This window comes from Manis javanica, chromosome 12, assembly GCF_040802235.1.
Source record: "Manis javanica isolate MJ-LG chromosome 12, MJ_LKY, whole genome shotgun sequence".
Lineage (NCBI taxonomy): Eukaryota > Metazoa > Chordata > Mammalia > Pholidota > Manidae > Manis > Manis javanica.
The window spans coordinates 98,240,988-98,261,085 of record NC_133167.1 but is presented as its reverse complement, the minus strand read 5'-3'; the positions used below and the strand labels follow the sequence as shown (position 1 = coordinate 98,261,085).

The window sequence follows — 20,098 nt, the reverse complement described above, 5'->3', positions numbered from 1 at the left end:
TGCATAAATTAATGAATAAACAAATAACTCTATAAGATTAATAATTTAAATTCATGTTATACATTTCTCTGAAGCTATGTTCAATTCAAATTTGACTGTTGTATTTATGATTTGATATCATCTTTGAACTATGTGATGCCATCGTTTTTTCCAGAACCTAACAGAACAGTTGCTTTTGCTGTCGCATTAGGAAGCCATCTGTGTCATGTAAATAAGTCACTATCATTTGTATGTAAACCACATAGGAATGAGTTACACTATTTTCTTAACCACCTGAGTTCAGATTTTTGTTTTTAGTTGGTCTTTTTGAGCTGTTTTACAATCCAGTTTTGAATTTATAAATTTGTATTCATTCTGACAGTTACTGATTTGCTATTCTACTTCACACAGTCTAGTAGTTTGATTCACTAGCTAGTGTATTCATCCCTGTTTGTAGCCTAATTAATATAAGCCAGAAGGAAGAAATGATAGCCAACATGAGTCCTGAATAGAAATTTTATAACAGCATAGCATTTTAAAATAGCTCACAGAATATGTCATGAAGTTTGTAACACATATCCATTGTTAAAATTCATTCTCATTTTAATCAATATATTCTGTAATTTGGGAGAAAATCTTCTATGTGTAAAAAGTAATGACAGTGTCATTCATCAAGAATATAGATTCATGATGTCAAGAATGTAATTCATATTTGTATTTTTGCCAAATTTAGGGACATTTGGGTGGAAGAAGGAAATGTTTATAGTCACAAAGGGTATACATAGTGTAAGAGGATGGTTTTGGGCGAGAGGGGGGACTTGTATCACCGAACCATACTATTGCCGTGGCTGTGAGGGGGCACGGCTCACTGTTGCCCTCCCTCTCCAACTCAATGGGCAGCAGTCAGCTGACATCATCATCGTCACTGACAGCACGCACTCACCGGTCCCAAGAGAACTGGACAGTGCCCTCAGAGTCCGTTGGATTGGAGGCTCCTGTAGGGTAAAGACAATGGATTATTTATTTTTTCATCTCTAGTGTCTAATACAATGTCCAGAACACAACAGATATTCTATACAGATATTCATATCTGATATATGTTTCTTTTCTATAAAGGAGTAGAAGTCCTAGAGCTTGGTCAATATGGTGGCGAGCCAGTGTCCAAATTGGAAGTAGAATCTCTGCATTATTATCTTCACTTTTAAAAAGAACTAATGAAGCTGAGAAGCAGCTGTAAAACAAGCTCAGTGCTGTTGAATCTGTTTTAGTGGAGTCTGAAAGTAAAATGAAGGCCAGGCCAAATCTTCACTCACAGTGTATCTCAAAGGGAGCATAATTGGAATTTGGCTTCAAAGTTTATGATGGAGGACTGCCCACATGCAGGACTGTTAGTGTCCCGAGCCTTCCTGCACTAAGTATCAATAGCATCCTGCAGTCACTGTCATACCACAATTTGTCATATCCCAAATATATCATACCCCAACATACGTATTTCTAAATAAAACAGAAAGGGTGGTACTATGTTTGAAAAATACTGCTTAGGGCCACTGTTTGGCTCGAGTTCTTTTTAGATATTTTAGTTCACTTAAATTCCTCCTTATGCTGATGATAAATTAATAAGCCTAGTTTAAAGTGCTGTGGTAAATACACATTTCCATATTTCTGTATTTCAGTGGGAAGGCAAGGAATTTCAAATTGGCCATCCTACCAAGCTTCCACATCATTCTAGAAATTTAAATACATAAAAGAAATCCTAGTGTTTACTGAAGACAACTGGTAACAACTCTCTAAGGAGATACATGGATTTCATCAGTTTATTAGTTCATTAGTAACAAAATACAGCATCTTCAAGTGATAAGCCTAACTTTCAGTACAGAAGATGTCTTAGACCTTTTGTAAATAATACTTGGCCTCACCTATAACAGATCCTTTTCAGAACTGACAACTATCTTATTAATAGCCCTATTATTCTTTATTTTCCATGGAAGATTCAGACCTCACTCAGAGTGCAAAAATGTTAAGAAAAGCTGGATCCTGACATGTGATGTGTGCATCTAGGGTCTAAATAAATGACAAGCTAAACTGAATATTTTCATTATCACATTGTACTTATCTTTTCACTCAACAAAGACTCCTTCACCTCTGGACATTCTATTTTGCTGATTTAAGAAGAAAGAAAATTGCTGTTTTTGTTGTTCCCTATGTTTCTGCACATTCCTGAAATTGTTATCACTTTGCACTTGACTATAAATAGAAAAATAGGTTTGCAATACCACGAAGATCCATTTTCTATACTACCACCATTTTTAGATTGGGAAAACTCTGTTACTGAAATTGTGCGACACAGACTTGGATGACTATAAAAAGGGAAGTTGTCCTTAATAATGGGGTCTTTAATAATGTCAAAGAGTTACTGACACTGAATAAAAGTTTTAAACTTTAACTGCACATATTATAGTCTGAGTTTGCTATCCCAAAATTGATCAAACCTATTCTTTTTAACTTCTGTCCATTAAGGAGAAAACTCACAACTAATAACATTGTCACAAGCCTTTTTGCACATTTATGATAAAATGTTGAGACCACATTTGTCTGGGATTCTGCATCTCCCAATATTCCATCAACCCCTCAAAGTGCTGCAGGTTTTCAATATAAATATAGAAAAGAAACATTGTAGGATAATTTACTTGGGGTGTAACCCTTTATAATTTTACAATGAACTGTGCTCAAGGAACTAGAATGATGAGAGAATCTTTTGTTCAGGTGCAAGTTCAAATAGCCTTTTCTTGCCACTCCAGATCATCACTTCCCCAGAGAAATATGATGTTAGCTGTGTGACTTAAAAATTTTCAGTAGCTACATTAAAAAAATAAAGAGTAATATGTGAAATTAATTTTAATAACATATATTATAAAACACAAAATATCCCAGTATTCTCTTTCAACCAGAAATCTCTGTACAGCAATTTTTAGTGAGATATTTTAATATTCTTTCTTCATACTGCCTTTGAAATCTTATATGTTTTTATACTTACAGCACATCTTAATTTAGACTGGTCACATTTCAAATGCTCAGTAGCTGCTTCTTTATTGCCAGTATGGCTATAGAATTTGCTACTACAGGGAGTAAAGGACAGGTCAAGAAACCAAAGGGTAAAATCAAAAGGGAAGGAGAGAGCAATTAAGCCAATAGAATCAAACAGTTACATTTCTAATGTTCACATCATTGAAAATATGGTTCAACTTCCTCAGCAGACTAAATCTGATTGATTCAAAGCAGCTTTTCTTAAGGAGCTCAGGAGATGGTGAGTGGAAACACACACAGGAAGGGGAAGAGCTTTGAGTGGCCCTAAATGCCAACATATTATACTAAATATAATTGCATAACAAATAGACACACTAACAGCCCTCCAGGAGATCACAATCAGAGATTTAGTGGATGTACAAGATAATAATAAACTTGAACTTGAGTAACAAGGATGAACACTCACAATTCCAAGGCTCAAAAATAAACAATGACAGTTTAATACCTACCAATTTTAGGAAAAATTATAGAGTTCAGGTGTCCAAATGCATCATGAAGAAATACATCAAATTTTGCAAATTTAAATGCATGTAAAACAAAAATTATTTAGAAGAAGTCCTATTGTTAGCAGAAACCTATTGTTGCCATTTAACCATTCATAATAAAATCCCCATATTGTATTCTGCCTTGTTTCCATGAAATGAATGATGAATGTTATACCTTAGCAGTACTAAAGTTGAGAAGACTTCACTGATTTATCTCTGTTTTCACCAAATGGCAATAAATCTGTATTTCCCAAAGCAGGTACAACTTAGAACAATGCCAAAAGTTAGACAAAAAAGAATTTTACCAGGGAATATAAAATCCATGAAAAGTCTAGTATTTTAAATGTTCTCCTATTATTGATAAAAAAACTTTAAGAGGAAAATTCTCAAGATTATAAACATATAGTAGTTAAGAGATCTGACTTAAACAGCTCAGACACAAATGACAACAAAATTCCCAAAAGAACAATTAGAATGAGACAATATTGATCGAATCCTTGAGGATAACTCAGTGTTTCCAAGTTCCTGAACGACCTATCCTTGGGAAAGCACCAAAAAATGGAAAGTGCCGATACAGAGCATACAGTCAACTAACTACTGTAAGACTTTTGACAAAGGAATACTTCATATACATCATAAAATGATGTAGCAGCCACACTTCCAGAAACACAGTCATGATACCTATGAAGTTTTAAAATCTCTCCAAAACACTACGTAAAAAAAATAAATAAATAAAAATTAGGATTTAAAACACACACACACAAACAAAGCAAACACAAAGCAGCACAAATGAGCTCTTCAACCAACATCGATGACAGGAAGTCCCCAAAAGTCCAAGAGGGCTCATGACTTACACCAGCCTTGGGACTTAGGAAGAGACAAGTGAGAGGACACTGCTGATCTGCCCTATAACCCGGGAAAAATAAAGCCAATTAGTGAACATCCAAAACAGGGAGGAGCCCTTCCTGAGCCCGAGAATAACCAGCAAAATGAAGAAGATTCCTCAATTTTCCAGAAAGTGCAGAAAACTACACACAACCAACTATATGATTATTAAAACAGCCCAAATTCAGAACACTGACAACACCAAATGCTGGTGAGGATGCAAACAGGAACTCTCGTTCACTGCTGATGGGAATGCAAAGTGGTACAGCTGCTGTGGAAGACAGTTTGGTGGTTTCTTACTAACAAAACATATTCTTACCATATGACACAGCAATCATGCTCCCTGGCATTTACCCAAATAAGGTGAAAACTGATGTTTGCACAAAAACCTGCACAATGATTGTTTACAACAACTTCTTTCATAATCGCCAAAACTTGGAAGCAACCAAGGTGTCCTTCAGTAAGTGAATGGTTAAATAAACTATGATGCATCCAGATAATGGATTATCATTCAGAGCTAAAGAGAAATGAGCTACCAAGTCATGAAGAACATGGAAGAAACCTAAGTATTACTAAGGGAAAGAAACACATCTGAAAAGGCTACATAATGTGTGATTCCAACTATGTGACATTCTGGAGAGGACAAAATGGTGGGGACAGTAAGATCAGTGGTAACCAGGGCTTGGGAGCAGAGGGGTAAGGGATGAGCAGGCAGGGCACAGAAGATTTTTAGGGCAGTGAAGCTTCCTTATGTGACACTATAATGGTGGATACATTCCATCTTACATTTGTCCAAACCCACTAAATGTACAACACCAAAAGGGAACCCTCATAGAAAAACGTTGGGCTTTGGGTAATAATGATATGTCAATGTGGGTTCATCATGTGTAACAAATGTACACTCTTTCAGGGGTCATCAGTAGTGGGGGAGGCTATGCACATGTGGGGACAGGAGGTATAGTGGAAACCTGTGCACTGTCTTCTCAATTTTACTATGAACCTACAACTGCTCTAAATAATAAAGTCAATTAAAGAAAAATGACACAGATCTGCGAGGATCATTCTGTGAATGTAACTGAGAAATTCAGAAATACCAAGTAAGTGCTGCTTGAGAAGAGCAAAGTTTAGACCTGAGGGGAAATGACTGGGAATAAATCCGCTGTGCAGGGCAGAGCACTGAGGTGAGACAGCGAGGACCGGTGGGGGGGAGACTTGGAGAAAGCAGCCCTGGGAATGTGACAGCTACCCCTGATGGCACTACTCCAAAGGACAGGGCTCCTGGGAGCCAGAGGACACTGCCCTGAAGCTGACTTAGCTCTGAGAGATAGATCAAGGCAGTACAGAAAGACCACATTTCAATCATTCAGGGATGTGCAGAAAGACCATATTTCAATAATTCATGGTCACAGGAGAGGCAGGAGCCCCAAAGCTTAAAAGCTAGGAAAGCTACCCTTCTGCATGTTGCCGTGACCTCCATAGGAACCTCCTCCAAATAACCCAAGAAACCCCACCTCATTATGCTGTCTGGTAGAGGAGATATTGACTGATACCATATACATTTCTTATCAGAAATTAAGAAATGAACCTAACTTCCGACAGAAAATAACAATGTACCAGAAAACCATGGTAACAAAAGAGAAGAATAATTCCAATATTGCAAAATGAGCTAAAATAAATTAGGGAAATGATAGGAGCTTGGAAGTAATAGGACAATCAGAAATAAATAAGCTCAGAAAGGAAATTATTAGACAAAGATACAAAATTAAAATTGGCAGCTCATAGGAAATAATTATGATAGAATCAAATTTATAAAGACTAAATTTTGGAAAGCTCAAGAGTGAATAACATCATGGAATATTCAGTAAGGAAATAGAAGAATAGGAAAAAGAAAAAACTCAAGATAAATAAGTTTATATTACCAAACAGAAAGCCAAAGAAATAGAACAGAACAAAACTGTATAAAATCTGCCTTGTATTAGACAAATTATCTTTGAGGCTTTGCCACTGAAAAGAATGTTAAGAACATGAAAGAATTCACAATATACAGTATTCATCAGTCCATTCTGAGGAATCTATTTATTAATGTGCTTCATAAACCATAAAGTAATTAGAGATGTCTTAAGTATAAAAATGTCTGTGGCAAGTACTGAATGTATTTAATTATAGAATTCATACTTAAAAAAGGTATATAAAAGTGAGAAAATAGTGGGTTTTTAAGACTCAGCAACAAAAAGACAAACAACCTAATTGAAAATGAGCAAAGGATTTAGACATCACTCAAAGATGATACACAAATGGTCAATAAGACCATTAAAAGATGATCAATATTGTCAGTCATTAGGGAAATGCCAATCAAAACCACAATGAGATACCCCTTCATAACTTCATGTCTACTAAGATTACTGTAATAAAGCAAACAAGCAGATAGCAACAAGAAAGAATTTGAAACCCTCACACATTTTTATGACACTGTAAAGTGGTGTAGTCACTTTGGAAAACAGCTTAATGATTCCTTAAAAAGTTAAACATAGGATTACCATATGACCCACCAATTCCGCTGCCAGGTATATACAACAAAAAATTGAAAACAGAGACTCAAACAGATATATATATATATATATATGTATGTCAATGTTTCAGCATTGTTCACAATAGCCAAAAGGTAGAAAAAGCCCTAACTGTTCATCAACAGATTATTGGATTTTCAAAATGTGGTGTCTACATGCAATGGAATATTATTAAGCCATAAAAAGGACACAGGCTACAATATGAATGAACTTGGAAAAAATGAAAGGTGAAATAAACCAGGCACAAAGGAAAAATACTGTATGATTCCACTTACATGAAATATCAAGAGCAGACAAATTCAGAGAGACAGAAAATAGATTAGAGTTTACGAGGGGCTGGGGAGAGAGAGAAATGAGGCGTTACTGTTTAGTGGTTACAGAGCTTCTGTTTGCAATGATGAAAACATGTTAGAAATCACTTTGATGGTTGCACAACATTGTGAATGGACATAGTGTCATTGAATTATACCCTTTAAAATAGTTAAAAATGACACATTTTAAAACATTTGTATTCCAACAAAAAACTTTAAAATAGTGGGTAGGTAATACAAGCTCCGTTAACATAAAAATAATAAAATTATTAAAATACAGAATGTGGAGAAGTAGAACTAGAGTAAGTTCACAGGCGGGCCTACAGGCGCTTGCTGGCAGGAAGGGGCTCTCTTTGGCACCTGACCAATCAAGCCTGGACGCCGAAGCACAGCCCCGGGCGCAGTCTCTAGGCCCGCTGCTCAGCGTTCTTCATCTTCACCATGGAATGGCTCATCACTGGACCCCTGGGTCTGGCTGCTGATGAGAAGTGTCCCAAAATAAGAAGCTTGTCTGTTGAGGTGAAGAGCTTCTCAGGGGACACTGATGGTTAAGGATATGAGTTTCCAACATCAAGGCTTTACTATTCCACATATAGTCCACCAAGTTCTCTCCAAAACACAACTGCCATTTAGGCACTTGTAACCATCTCCACCCTGCTATCTCCTGGTCTGAGTAACAATCGCCCTCATTTGGCTTGCTGAGACCTTTCAATGAGTTTCGCTACTTTGGTCCTAACGGCCCTAAAATCCACTTTCACCCCAACATCCAGAGTGATTCTTTTGAAATTTAAGTAAAATTACATCCCTCTGTGCTCAGACCTCCCCATTTCACTGAGATTAAGAGTTAAAGCCATAGTGCAGTCTCTTCTTCACCCCATACCATACCTCCCACATCACCCCCAACCCCTGCCCTGTCAAGCACTCTCCCCACTGCCCCTCTACTCCAGACACTACACTTCAAACACACCAAGCGGGCTCCCATCTTAGGGACATTGGCTCTAGTGTTTCCTAGAATGCACCTGCCCTTGTTCAGATCATGACTAATCTCCTCACCTGCTGAGTCATCGCCTCCTCATGAGACCTAGTGTGACCACCCCATTTACTACTGAGCCTGCCCATCCCCGCCTCTGATCCAGCTCTAGTTTTTCCATAACACTTTTCACCTTCTAACATATTATATGGTGGACATTTATTGTTACTATTGCTTTTATGGACAGAATGTGTCTCCCCAGTATTTGTACTGAAATTCTAACTCCCAGTATGATGGTATTAAGAGGTCGCTAGGTAATGGGACTGGCACCCTCATGAGGAGAGACAGGAGAGAATGTACTCCCCATCTCTGCTCTCTGTCATGTGAGCAGAAGAGGAAAAGACAACCTTCTACAAACCAGCAAGTGAACCCTCACCAGAACCTGACAGTGCTGGCACCCTGCACCCTGACTTCGAGCCTCCAGAAGTGTGAGAAATTTATGTTATTGATAAGCCACCCCATTTATGGTACTTTGTTATAGCAGTCTGAACTAACTACAGCCACTACAAGTTGTCTTTCTCCCACAAATGAGATTATAAATTACATTAGGCCAGGGATTTTTTGTTGGAGCAGACCTGAGGAAGCCCATATATTATGCTTGCCATATCATCACAAACCTCAATTCTTTTTAGAGCTCTTGATTTCCAGATACTCTTAACAAATGATAGCCATTATTTTACATAAATCTTTAAGTTTTCAGTTTACATTCACCTTTATATAACAATTAACATCTGATTTAATAGGGAAGATCTCCATGCAGTCACTTGTGTTTCTTTATACACTTTTCTCTTTTACCTTCCTCACTAGAATTATCTTCAGTTGTACTGTCAACATTATGCTTTCCAATAGCTCCTCACTTTCTGTTAGCTGACTGACTGTGGGACTGTTACCTTCTGGACACAACTCCCTTGCCTAAGTTACATGTCTAAACATACCCTACCTCACTTAGACAAATTCCAAGGACTCCCAACATACCTATGTGTATTTTAACAAGAAATTCTCCTTATTAGCATAAGGTAAGTATGGAAGTATGATTTCTGTTGTGAAGAATTCACTTTGTAGTGAATTCTTGGTTGTTTCTACTAACGAAGGAAAGAAATTGTCACAAAGGAGGGCAAATGCCCCTTATGTGTTGAGTTTTAGCAGAATAAGATTCCTAGCAGATACCTGAACATCTAAAGTCAGCTATGAGCATGGTATTCTGTCGGTTTTGTGAACCATATTATAAGCATTAATCTTCTCCTCCAACTAGCTAGGGAATTTCTAGTATTATCTCACAACACTGCGACTTTGGTTTGTTTTATCATAGTCCCTTGATTAGAACCTGTCCATTGTGGTTCTGCGTGTATTTGTATCTGCCATCCCATGCTCCTTTTAGATCAGATTCTTTTGAAAAATGATTATATTCTTCTGCTGACATATCATCATGACTTTTATCTCTACGAGTGTTAGTTACCTAATATAGCATGATCATTTCCTTTTGTTAAAGTTTAATGCTTCCTTCATGTGTTCTGAGACAAAATTCTCTGCAGTGTCCTGAAAAATCACTAGGCACTGTTCCACCAATTGTTCTCTTCTACAGAGCAGATGTAAGTTTCTACAAAGTGAATTCTTCACAACAGAAATCATCTCTATCTCTATCCATAAATCCATCATTTTATAAGGAATCAAAATTCATGTCTACATAACGAAATTTCACTCTGTGACACTTCTATGTAGACAGCTGCTTAATTCCAATCTCTTCTTTATAATTTCACTCATAAACTTGAACTTGAAGTTATTTAAATACCACTCATTTCCCAAGCTTCTTTAGTTCATTTTTCAAAACATCAAGAATGTGAGAAAAATAGCCAAATGAGATAAGCCAGGATCACAAACACATATAAGTAGGTATATTTTTAATAACTGCCCCAACACTACAATATTGTTATGAAATATAAATGCAGTAGTTGTACTACTGGAAGTATTTATAGTCCTAAAAGCTTTTCAGAGATTTATATGCTACTCAGACTAAATCATGATGAAACTATCAAACATAGGGAGAAACTAATTCTGGAGATAGTATATAATGCCAATATTCAGCAATTTTGCTTCAGAGAACAATGAAACAAAGATCATAACTCATAAAAGCAGTCTATTAAAGACATGCAGTTGTTAAAGAGTAGATGATGAAATGTCAGACCTTTAAAATTCTATCTACCTGTGTTCACCTCAACTCCCAGAGATCTATCCATTTTCAAATTTAATGTCTCAAACACATGGCTTATTTCATTTTATTCAGAATTCAGCAAGCTACAACAATGTTGAACATTTTGTTCTGCTTTATTGAATTGAATATACTAGTTTAATTAGGTTGATAATATATTTTACAGACTAATAATTTCTGGAAAGAATCGAAAACATTTGTCTGCTCCACCAAAAATGTGTGTCTTTCCTAAACACATATTGCATCTCGACAGTGATATACGGTGGAAATGAGGAGAAAAGACTCTTGAGTGAACTTGAAAGGCTTCTCAAGATAGCTTACACTCTTTAATTTCTGAACAGGTTAGACACCAGTATGCTTTGAGCCTTCCTCAATGTTTTCCTGGTGACAGATATACCCCTCTTTGCCTGCTATATACTGTGAGTTTTGAAAGTGCACAGGGACTGGAATCTTTTTGCTACCACACATATTGAAAGCCCACAGACATGATCAGACTTGGTGGTTTTATGTATTTTATCAGCAAGTGACATCATGACAGATGAGAATGTTCTGCCAAGAAAAGTCAAAATTTCCTTACAATAAGGATTTTGCAGACAAATCATATGCACTAAATGTCATTTAATCTATACAATGATTTGAACATAACCCAGACCCAAGGAAGGAAAAAAAAATCCCCAACCACAAAGCTCATTATAGCAAGGCTTTGAATCCAGAGCAAAACACTAAGTCAGGATTTGCAAACTATTGAAAGTTAAATAAAATAGTCTGTATCTATGAAAAGGGATATGTTCTTTCATTTTTCAACTATTACCTCATTTGATGAAGCATCAAACTCCCTACTGGCAAAAACAGACAAAAACTGTTAAATAGTACCTTGTTTTTAATGATGTTCTTTTATCTGTGAATCACAAAAGGAATACAACAATAATTAAATGAGTTGAATGATGTATACAGAGAACAGAGTATTCTACCAAAAGTGCTTCTTTTCAAGATACAATCTCTAGAATAAGTCTGTTCAAGGGGAGATTAAAACAAGTCAACAGTGTTCCTCTGAGACAAATAGGCACTGTACTTCCTAAAGAAGGACTTTCTGCCGAGCACAGTCATTTAGATAAAGTATAATTGAACAAATATAAACCCTGCATACACTTCACAATTTTCTAACACCAGATTAATCTTTAAAGGATAACATCCAAAAACAAGTTCCTTAAAAGCCATACTTTTGGACAATTGCCTAAGAGAACAATGACCCAATCCTCATAAGTTGGGTTTAATAAAGCAGAATGAAGCCATGATGGAGTCCTTTATTTATTAGACTCTGAGAAGCAGCTGCATGGTGTGTGCCACTATCTAAATGGGTTCTGCCTCCAGCAGTTGTCCAGACCAGATGGAGCAGTGACAAGCTCCACTTAATATGTCACAGAATCAGCATCATCATAAAAAAGAGTCCCCAGCAATTCTCCTTAGAACAGAAGCCACCTGTTTACTATAAACACAACCTCTTATTTCTCAAACTGCAATTTTAATTTGCAACTTGCACCTGAAAGGTAGCACACCTTTGAGTTCAAAGCTGCCAGCTTGCAAGTCAATCATGAGAGTTTGAAGGGTTCAAATATCTGTGCTAGAAATTGGGCACTTTAAAAACTTTAATGTGTCCAAAGCTTGCTCGTAAATGATCCAATCTATCTTTTCTTAGAAGGGAGTCTTGTCATAATTACAACTTCATTGGCATTTTATTTGCCCCTTGCTTTATTCTAGAACTATGCTTATTAGCAGATTCATTACCCCTTTGGTTATTAGAAACAGATTCATTATGCCTTCCACTTTATCTCAGTAGCAGAAATCAGGGCTGAAAACTGAAGATCTGGCTCTAACTTGTGGCAATTATTTCTTCACAGAAAGAAGGAGTGCTTCATCAGGCATCTGGAGCCTCTTGCTGTTTATTTGGGAGATCATAGGTGTCTCTAGATGTCTATGATGTTTTAGCAATGATCATGTCTCATAGGAGGGGAAGAAAAAAACTACTTTAAAAAACTGGAGCTAACACATAAATTCTAAAATCAAAGATAACAGACATTGCTAGGATATCAATTCATATTACTGTGCTATAAATCTATTACAGTAGACACAGTCTCTCTCTGAATCAAGACATACAGCACAGGAATGAAGCAAAAGTGGGGGAAAAGATTCTTATTTGGATGATGAATTCTACAAGAAATTTGTGATATAGCTGAGTTTTTCTATTAGAGGGTTTATTAGAAGCCTGGGATTAAACTTGGATCCCTTCAGGATCTAAGGCACAGACAATTTTTCTTGCCCTTTTTCATTCTGGCTACAAATTTACCCACTAAATTAATAATAATCCCATTCATTTACACAGACCATTTTTCTTGCCCTTTTTCATTCTGGCTACAAATTTACCCACTAAGTTAATAATGCTAAATCCAGAGCATGGAAAGGATTCTTCATGTAGAAATATTTTTAAAAGGGAGTGAGAGGAAGTTTCCTCAGCAAGATTGGAGCATATCATAGGCTAACTGGGAATTTCTCTAGTTGACTATTTTTTAAGGGGAAAACACATATTTAGAAGAGACATTGTATCCCTACATCATGTTGATTTGCCTGCCCACGCTAGAAGGTCTGAAAGGGTTCATTAGTCATAGATCTGTAGGTATGTTCTTTGTTTTTGTTTTAAATTATGTATGTATGTATTTGTTTGTCTGTTTATAGGACCAGGTTTTCTTGTTTAATCTAAGAAAAAGAGTCACAGATATCACTGAGATTGTTATAAGGACAACTGGTTGTTTAGAGTACATGTAAGGCAGTGTGCTGCTGTAGATGTTCAGAAAGTCATCAAATTGTTATACTATGATTTATCAGGGAATAGCATCACCCGGTCACACATATCATCCCATTCATTTACACAGACAACTCATGCTACACAAATAAACTAAAGACAGTATACTTTAGAAGAGAGAAATGGGTCAAGTTTAAATGTAAATTATCACAATCATCACACACACAGCACAAAAACCACTACCTTGCTCATGCCCTTTCTCCAAACTCCCACCACAAATATTCAGAGGTCGAGGATAAAACACAAATTAGCAAATACTCTAATGACTACACTCAAGTCACACAGTAGACTGTATTTCAAACTCCAGGATTCAGCAGCTTTCTATGTTTGACTATAATTTCATAATCTCAGCTAAGCAACTCCTGCGGGGCGCCATAAACATCATTTTGCACAAGCGGGCTTACTGTAACTCCTTTGTCATCCTTCACTGCAAGCCCTGTAATGCTATTTCCCAGCTTATAAGAAACAGGAGGATCTCATCAGACACATATTCAGAATAAATGGTGAAAAATAAAACGTTCCTGACTTTAGGCATTTGACCAAATAACTCTAAAGTATTTCTGAATATTATATAACATAGATTCAAAGCATAAAATTAAAGTTCATTTCTTTTGGGAGACAGGGAATCTGTCACTTAGAAAAAAACATAAGAATATCATTTCTTTTTACAAAATATAGCCTTACCATTGGTTACAGTTGTCAGAAATTTTTCTTAATACATGTAACATGAGCTCATATGAGACATTGTTTGTCAGAACATTCCTAATATGTATTTCATCAAAAGGCAGACTTGCTCCACAATTAAACAAGATTCCTTTGCTAATATATGTTTGGTTAATTGTGAGTGGGACAATTTGTGTTTCTCAAAAATATATAGGTAAAAGTGACTATTTTTGTAGCTTTTTATTATTTGATATTTGTAAGGTAGTTTACAAGTCATTAGCACATCCTCCTAGTATTTGTAACTATTAACATTCCAATCCTACAGCCTGGAAAGCAAAAAATAAAACATAACAATGCTGCTAAATCTGGCATAATGCAAGATTACTCTTAAATTGAAATAATTCACTACTTTTAATTGAATAGTTTTGCCAAAATAGATAAGGAATGCCAAATCAGAACATATTCAGATTGCTTTTTTTAATCCACAATATTCATATTACTGTTCCTTTAAGATACTCATATCTTGTTCCTTTAAGATCAGGAACAAGACAAGGATGCCCACTCTACACTCTACATTACTACAAATTTATGGTAAATTTTACCTGAATATTTCAAATAAATAATTTATTTTAAAAATTGGATCATTTACAGAAAATATTTATTATGTGTTTTACATCAGTGTATAACTAGAAATAAACACCACATTTTCATTTAATTATTCATGTCATTTTTTTTGTTTTGAAGAAATTAAATAAATTCAAAATAGTTCTTAGGGTCCACATTCATGCAGCACACATCTGAGAATCTTTAATGCTATATAATTCAATGAAGTTTTATTATATATTACTGTTTACATCAACTGACATAATTAGAGCCAAAGCAATCAAAATTACTCACTTCTATTACCTTAGTCATTTAACAAATAACTATTATCAATATTTTAACAAATAAATATTATCAATATTTAAATAAACTAATCTATATTGCTTATAATTTTATAGGAACATTCTGCAACCATTAAAGGTTTGTTGTCAATTGCATATTGTATATGATTAGGGAAATAGAGAACATAGCCTGTTGCCTTCTATATTGCTGGCAGCTAAGTACAGAACTAGATTACAAAGGTTTTTATTCTATTGTAAAATTACATACTAATATATGCATTAATTCTTGATGTTAAGAAATTAAACACTAGAGAATGTACAGAATAAAATTAAAGCCCCTTTTCATTGACTTCTTCTCACCTAAATTCAACAAACTCACAAAGTAGGTATTGTTGTTTCATTTTAGAGATGGAGAAACTGAGGCACAGATTGGTTAAATAACTTGTCTAAGAGTATTCTTGACTGAGTAGCAAACTCAAAGCTCAACCCAAAGGTCTGAAGCCCTAAAGTCCACATAATTATGATTCTCAAACTTTAATGGGTATAAAAGATACCTGCTTGTAGTCAAGATGGAGTAATATGTTCCTGATTTATACTTCCATTTAAATCAATTAAAAATATGGGCAAAATACATAAGACAACATTTTTGAAGATACTGAACATTAGGCAATGAAGGACAGTGGTCCGTGGAAGATGAAAAACAAATGAGATGAGCCCTGTATTTGTCCTAACTTGCTGCCCAGAGAGGGTTTCTAGGCTGATATGTTAGAACGGAGAAGTCAGTGAAAATCATCAGTCTTCTACAGTGAAAAGACAGGCCTGGAAGAATGGAAAGACCAAAAGAGATAGAGTTTGTAGGACAGATACTGTAAAGGAGATAGCTGTACAGGTACAACTTCAGAGATCTGAGAAATGTTCCTTTATATACTTCACTACTTGTGGATTAATGTCTATATATGAGAAAACTATGAGGCCAGGGAAAGAACTACCAGAAGTAAGAGCTGAGGCACACAGAGAAGTGTAAATAAAACCTTTTCCAACCAGGCAGGAAAACTTCATATCCTGGGCATTGAATAAGGTACTCAGAAGGTTCTTGCCTTGGTAATGGGGCAAAAATAGCCCTAGCCTAATTGCTCAATAATCACTCTAAATATAAATGGACTGAATGTACCAATCAAAAGACATAGAGTCCCTGAATGGATAAAAAAAAAAACAAGACCCATCTATATGCTGCCTACAAGAGGCTCACTTTAAACCCAAAGACACACATAGACTAAAAGTGAAGGGATGGAAAAAGATACTTCATGCAACTAATAGAGAGAAAAAAGCAGGAGTTGCAGTTCAGACAAAATAGATTTCAAAACAAAGAAAGTCACAAGAGACAAAGAAGGACATTACATAATGACAAAGGGGTCAATCCAACAAGAAGATATAACAATTATAAATATCTATGCACCCAACACAGGAACACCTACATATGTGAAACAAATACTAACAGAATTAAAAGGGGAAACGGAATGCAATGCATTCACTTTAGGAGACGTCAACACTCCACTCACTCTGAAGGACAGATCAGTCAGGCAGAAAATAAGTAAGGACACAGAGGTACCAAACAACACATTAGAACAGAGGGACCTAACAGACATCTACAGAACTCTACACCCAAAAGCAGCAGAATACACATTCTTCTCAAGTGCACATGGAATATTTTCAAGATTAGATCATATACTAGGTCACAAAAAGAGCCTCAGTAAATTCAAAAAGACTGAAACTGTACCAACCAGTTTCTCAGACCACAAAAGTATGAAACTAGAAATAAACTATGCAAAGAAAATGAAAAATCCCACAAACATATGGAGGCTTCACAACATGCTTCAAAATAGTCAATGGATCAATGACCAAATAAAAACAGAGATCAAGCAATATATGGAGACAAATGACAACAATAATTCAACTCCACAAAATCTGTGGGATGCAGTCAAGGTCATGCTAAGAGGAAAATATATTGCAATACAGGCCTACCTGAAGAAAGAAGAACAATCAGTCTAAACTCACAATTAATGAAACTAGAAAAAGAAGAACAAATGAGGCCCTAAGTTAGTAGAGGGAGGGACATAATGAAGATTAGAGGAGAAATAAATAAAATCAAGAAGAATAAAACAATAGAAAGAATCAATGAAAGCAAGAGCTGCTTCTTCGAAAAAATTAACAAAATAGATAAACTTCTAGCCAAACTTATCAATAAAAAAAGAGAGTCTACTCACATAAACAAAATCAGAAATGAGAAAGGAAAAATTACTATGGACACCACAGATATACAAAGAATTATTAGAGAATACTATGAAAAATTATATGCTAACAAACAAGATAACCTAGAAAAAATGGACAACTTCCTAGACAAATACAGCCTTCCAAGGCTGACCAAGGAGGAAACAGAAAATCTGAACAGACCAATTACCAGCAACAAAATGGAACTGGTAATCAAAAAACTACCTAAGAACAAAACCCATGAACCAGATGGCCTCACTGTTGAATTTTATCAAACATATAGTGAAGACCTAATACCCATCCACCTTAAACTTTTTCAAAGAGAAGAAGAAGAGGGAATACTTCCAAACTCATTCTATAAGGCCAGCATCACTCTAATACCAAAACCAGGCAAAGACACCACAAAAAAAGAAAATTACAGACCAATATCACTGATGAACATAGATGCAAAAATACTCAACAAAATATTAGCAAACTGAATTCAAAAATACATCAAAAGGATCATCCGTCATGACCAAGTAGGACACATTTCAGGGATGCAAGGATGGTACAACATTCAAAAATCCATGAACATCATCCACCACATTAACAAAAAGAAGGACACAAACCACATGATCATCTCCATAGATGCTGAAAAAGCATTTGACAAAATTCAACATCCATTCATGATTAAAAACTCTCAACAAAATGGGTATAGAGGGCAAGTACATCAACATAATAAAGGCCATATATGGCAAACCCACAGCCAACATTCTACTTAACATCGAGAAGCTGAAAGCTTTTCCTTTAAGATCAGGAACAAGACAAGGATGCCCACTCTCCCCACTTCTATTCAACATAGTACTGGAGGTCCTAGCCATGGTAATCAGACAACACAAAGAAATAAAAGGCATCCAGATTGGCAAGGAAGAAGCTACTGTCACTGTTTGCAGATGACATGATATTGTACGTAAAAAACCCTAAAGAATCCACTCCAAAACTACTAGATCTAATATCCGAATTCAGCAAAGTTGCACATACAAAATTAATACACAGAAATCTGTGGCACTCCTATACACTAACAATGAACTAGCAGAGAGAGAAATCAGGAAAACAATTCCATTCACAGTTGCATCAAAAAGAATAAAATACTTAGGAATAAACCTAACCAAGGAAGTGAAAGACCTATACTCTGAAAACTACAAGACACTCATGAGAGAAATTGAAGAAGATACCAATAAATGGAAACATATACCATGCAAATGGATAGGAAGAATTAATATTGTCAAAATGGCCATCCTGCTTAAAGCAATCTATAGATTTAAAGCAATCCCTATCAAAATACCAACAGCATTCTTCAACAAACTAGAGAAAATTGTTCAAAAATTCATATGGAGGGGGGCAGAGCCAAGATGGTGGCGTGTGTAGAGCAGAGGAAATCTCCTCCCAAAACCACATATATTTTTTAAAATACAACAAAGAAAACTCTTCCTAAAAGAGAGACCAGAAGACACAGGACAATAGCCAGACCACATCCACACCTGCAAGAACCCAGCACGTCATGAAGGGGGTAAGATACAAGCCCCAGCCCAGCAGGACCCAAGTGCCCCAAACCCCAACTCCCAGCAGGAGGAGAGGAGTCAGAGCGGGGAGGGAGAGGGAGCTCGGGACTGCTAAATACCCAGCACCAGCCATCCGCACCAGAGCACAGACACAGTGCATGCGTGGGGTGCTGGAAACCAGGGGAAAAGGACAGTAAGACCTGTGAGTGGGTCCCTGCAGACGTTGCACTGGGACAAAGAAAAGCAAGTGCTTTCTGGAAGTCTTAAAGGAACAGGGACCACACAGCTGGACAGAAGCGTCCTGAGACACTTAGTCCAGAAGCAGGGAATATGGGGATCTCTGGGCACTCTAACGCCCTGAGCAGCAGGGAGCACGGAGGCCCCTCATGGAGATAAATAGCCTCCCAGCCATTCTCCCTCCAACGCACCTCCACCATATTGGACCAGCAGCCCGAGGAAGGCCATGCCAACTGCATCAGCGGAGATAAACTCCATAGTAGCAGGGCAGGAATCAGAAGCCCTTTCTGTGTGCAGCTGCACAACACAAGCCACTAGAGGTCGCTGTTCTCCCAGGAGAGGAAGGCCACAAACCAACAAGGAGGGAAGTTCTTCCAGCCGACACAGTGCCAGCTCTGCAAACTATCTCTATCACCATGAAAAGGAAAAATTACACGCAGACAAAGATCACAGGGTCAACACATGAGAAGCAGACAGACCTAACCAGTCTTCCTGAGAAAGAATTCAAAATGAAACTCATAAACATGCTGACGGAGATAAAGAGAAATATACAAGAGCTAAGGCATGAAGTCTGGAGGGAGATCACAGATGCCAGGAAGGAGATCACAGAAGTAAAACAAACTCTGTAAGGATTTATAAGCAGAATGGATAAGATGCAAGAGGTCATTGATGGAATAGAAACCAGAGAACAGGAATGCATAGAAGCTGACACAGAGAGAGATAAACTGATCTCCAGGAATGAAACAATATTAAGAGAACTATGTGACCAATCCAAAAGGAACAATATCCGTATTATAGGGGTACCAGAAGAAGAAGAGAGAGAAAAAGGGATAGAAAGTATCCTTGAAGAAATAATTGCTGAAAACTTCCCCAAACTGGGGGAGGAAATAATCGAAGAGACCACGGAAATACACAGAACTCCCAACAGAAAGGACCCAAGGAGGACAACACCAAGACACATGATAATTAAAATGGCAAAGATCAAGGACAAGGAAAGATTTAAAAGGCATCTAGAGGGAAAAAGTTCACCTATAAAGGAAAACCCATCAGGCTATCATCAGACTTCTCGACAGAAACCTTACAGGCCAGAGGAGAATGGGA

The 20,098-nt window shown here is 36.6% G+C and overlaps 1 long non-coding RNA gene across 1 annotated transcript in view; it reads right to left on the bottom strand.

The window, feature by feature from the left end:
- The window catches only part of LOC140844820 (uncharacterized), a 510,376-nt gene that overhangs the window by 407,758 nt on the left and 82,520 nt on the right, over positions 1–20,098 (bottom strand). Inside the window, exon 3 of the long non-coding RNA XR_012123316.1 lies at positions 923–974. This is a non-coding gene — a long non-coding RNA (uncharacterized lncRNA). The remainder of the gene's footprint in view (positions 1–922; positions 975–20,098) is intronic.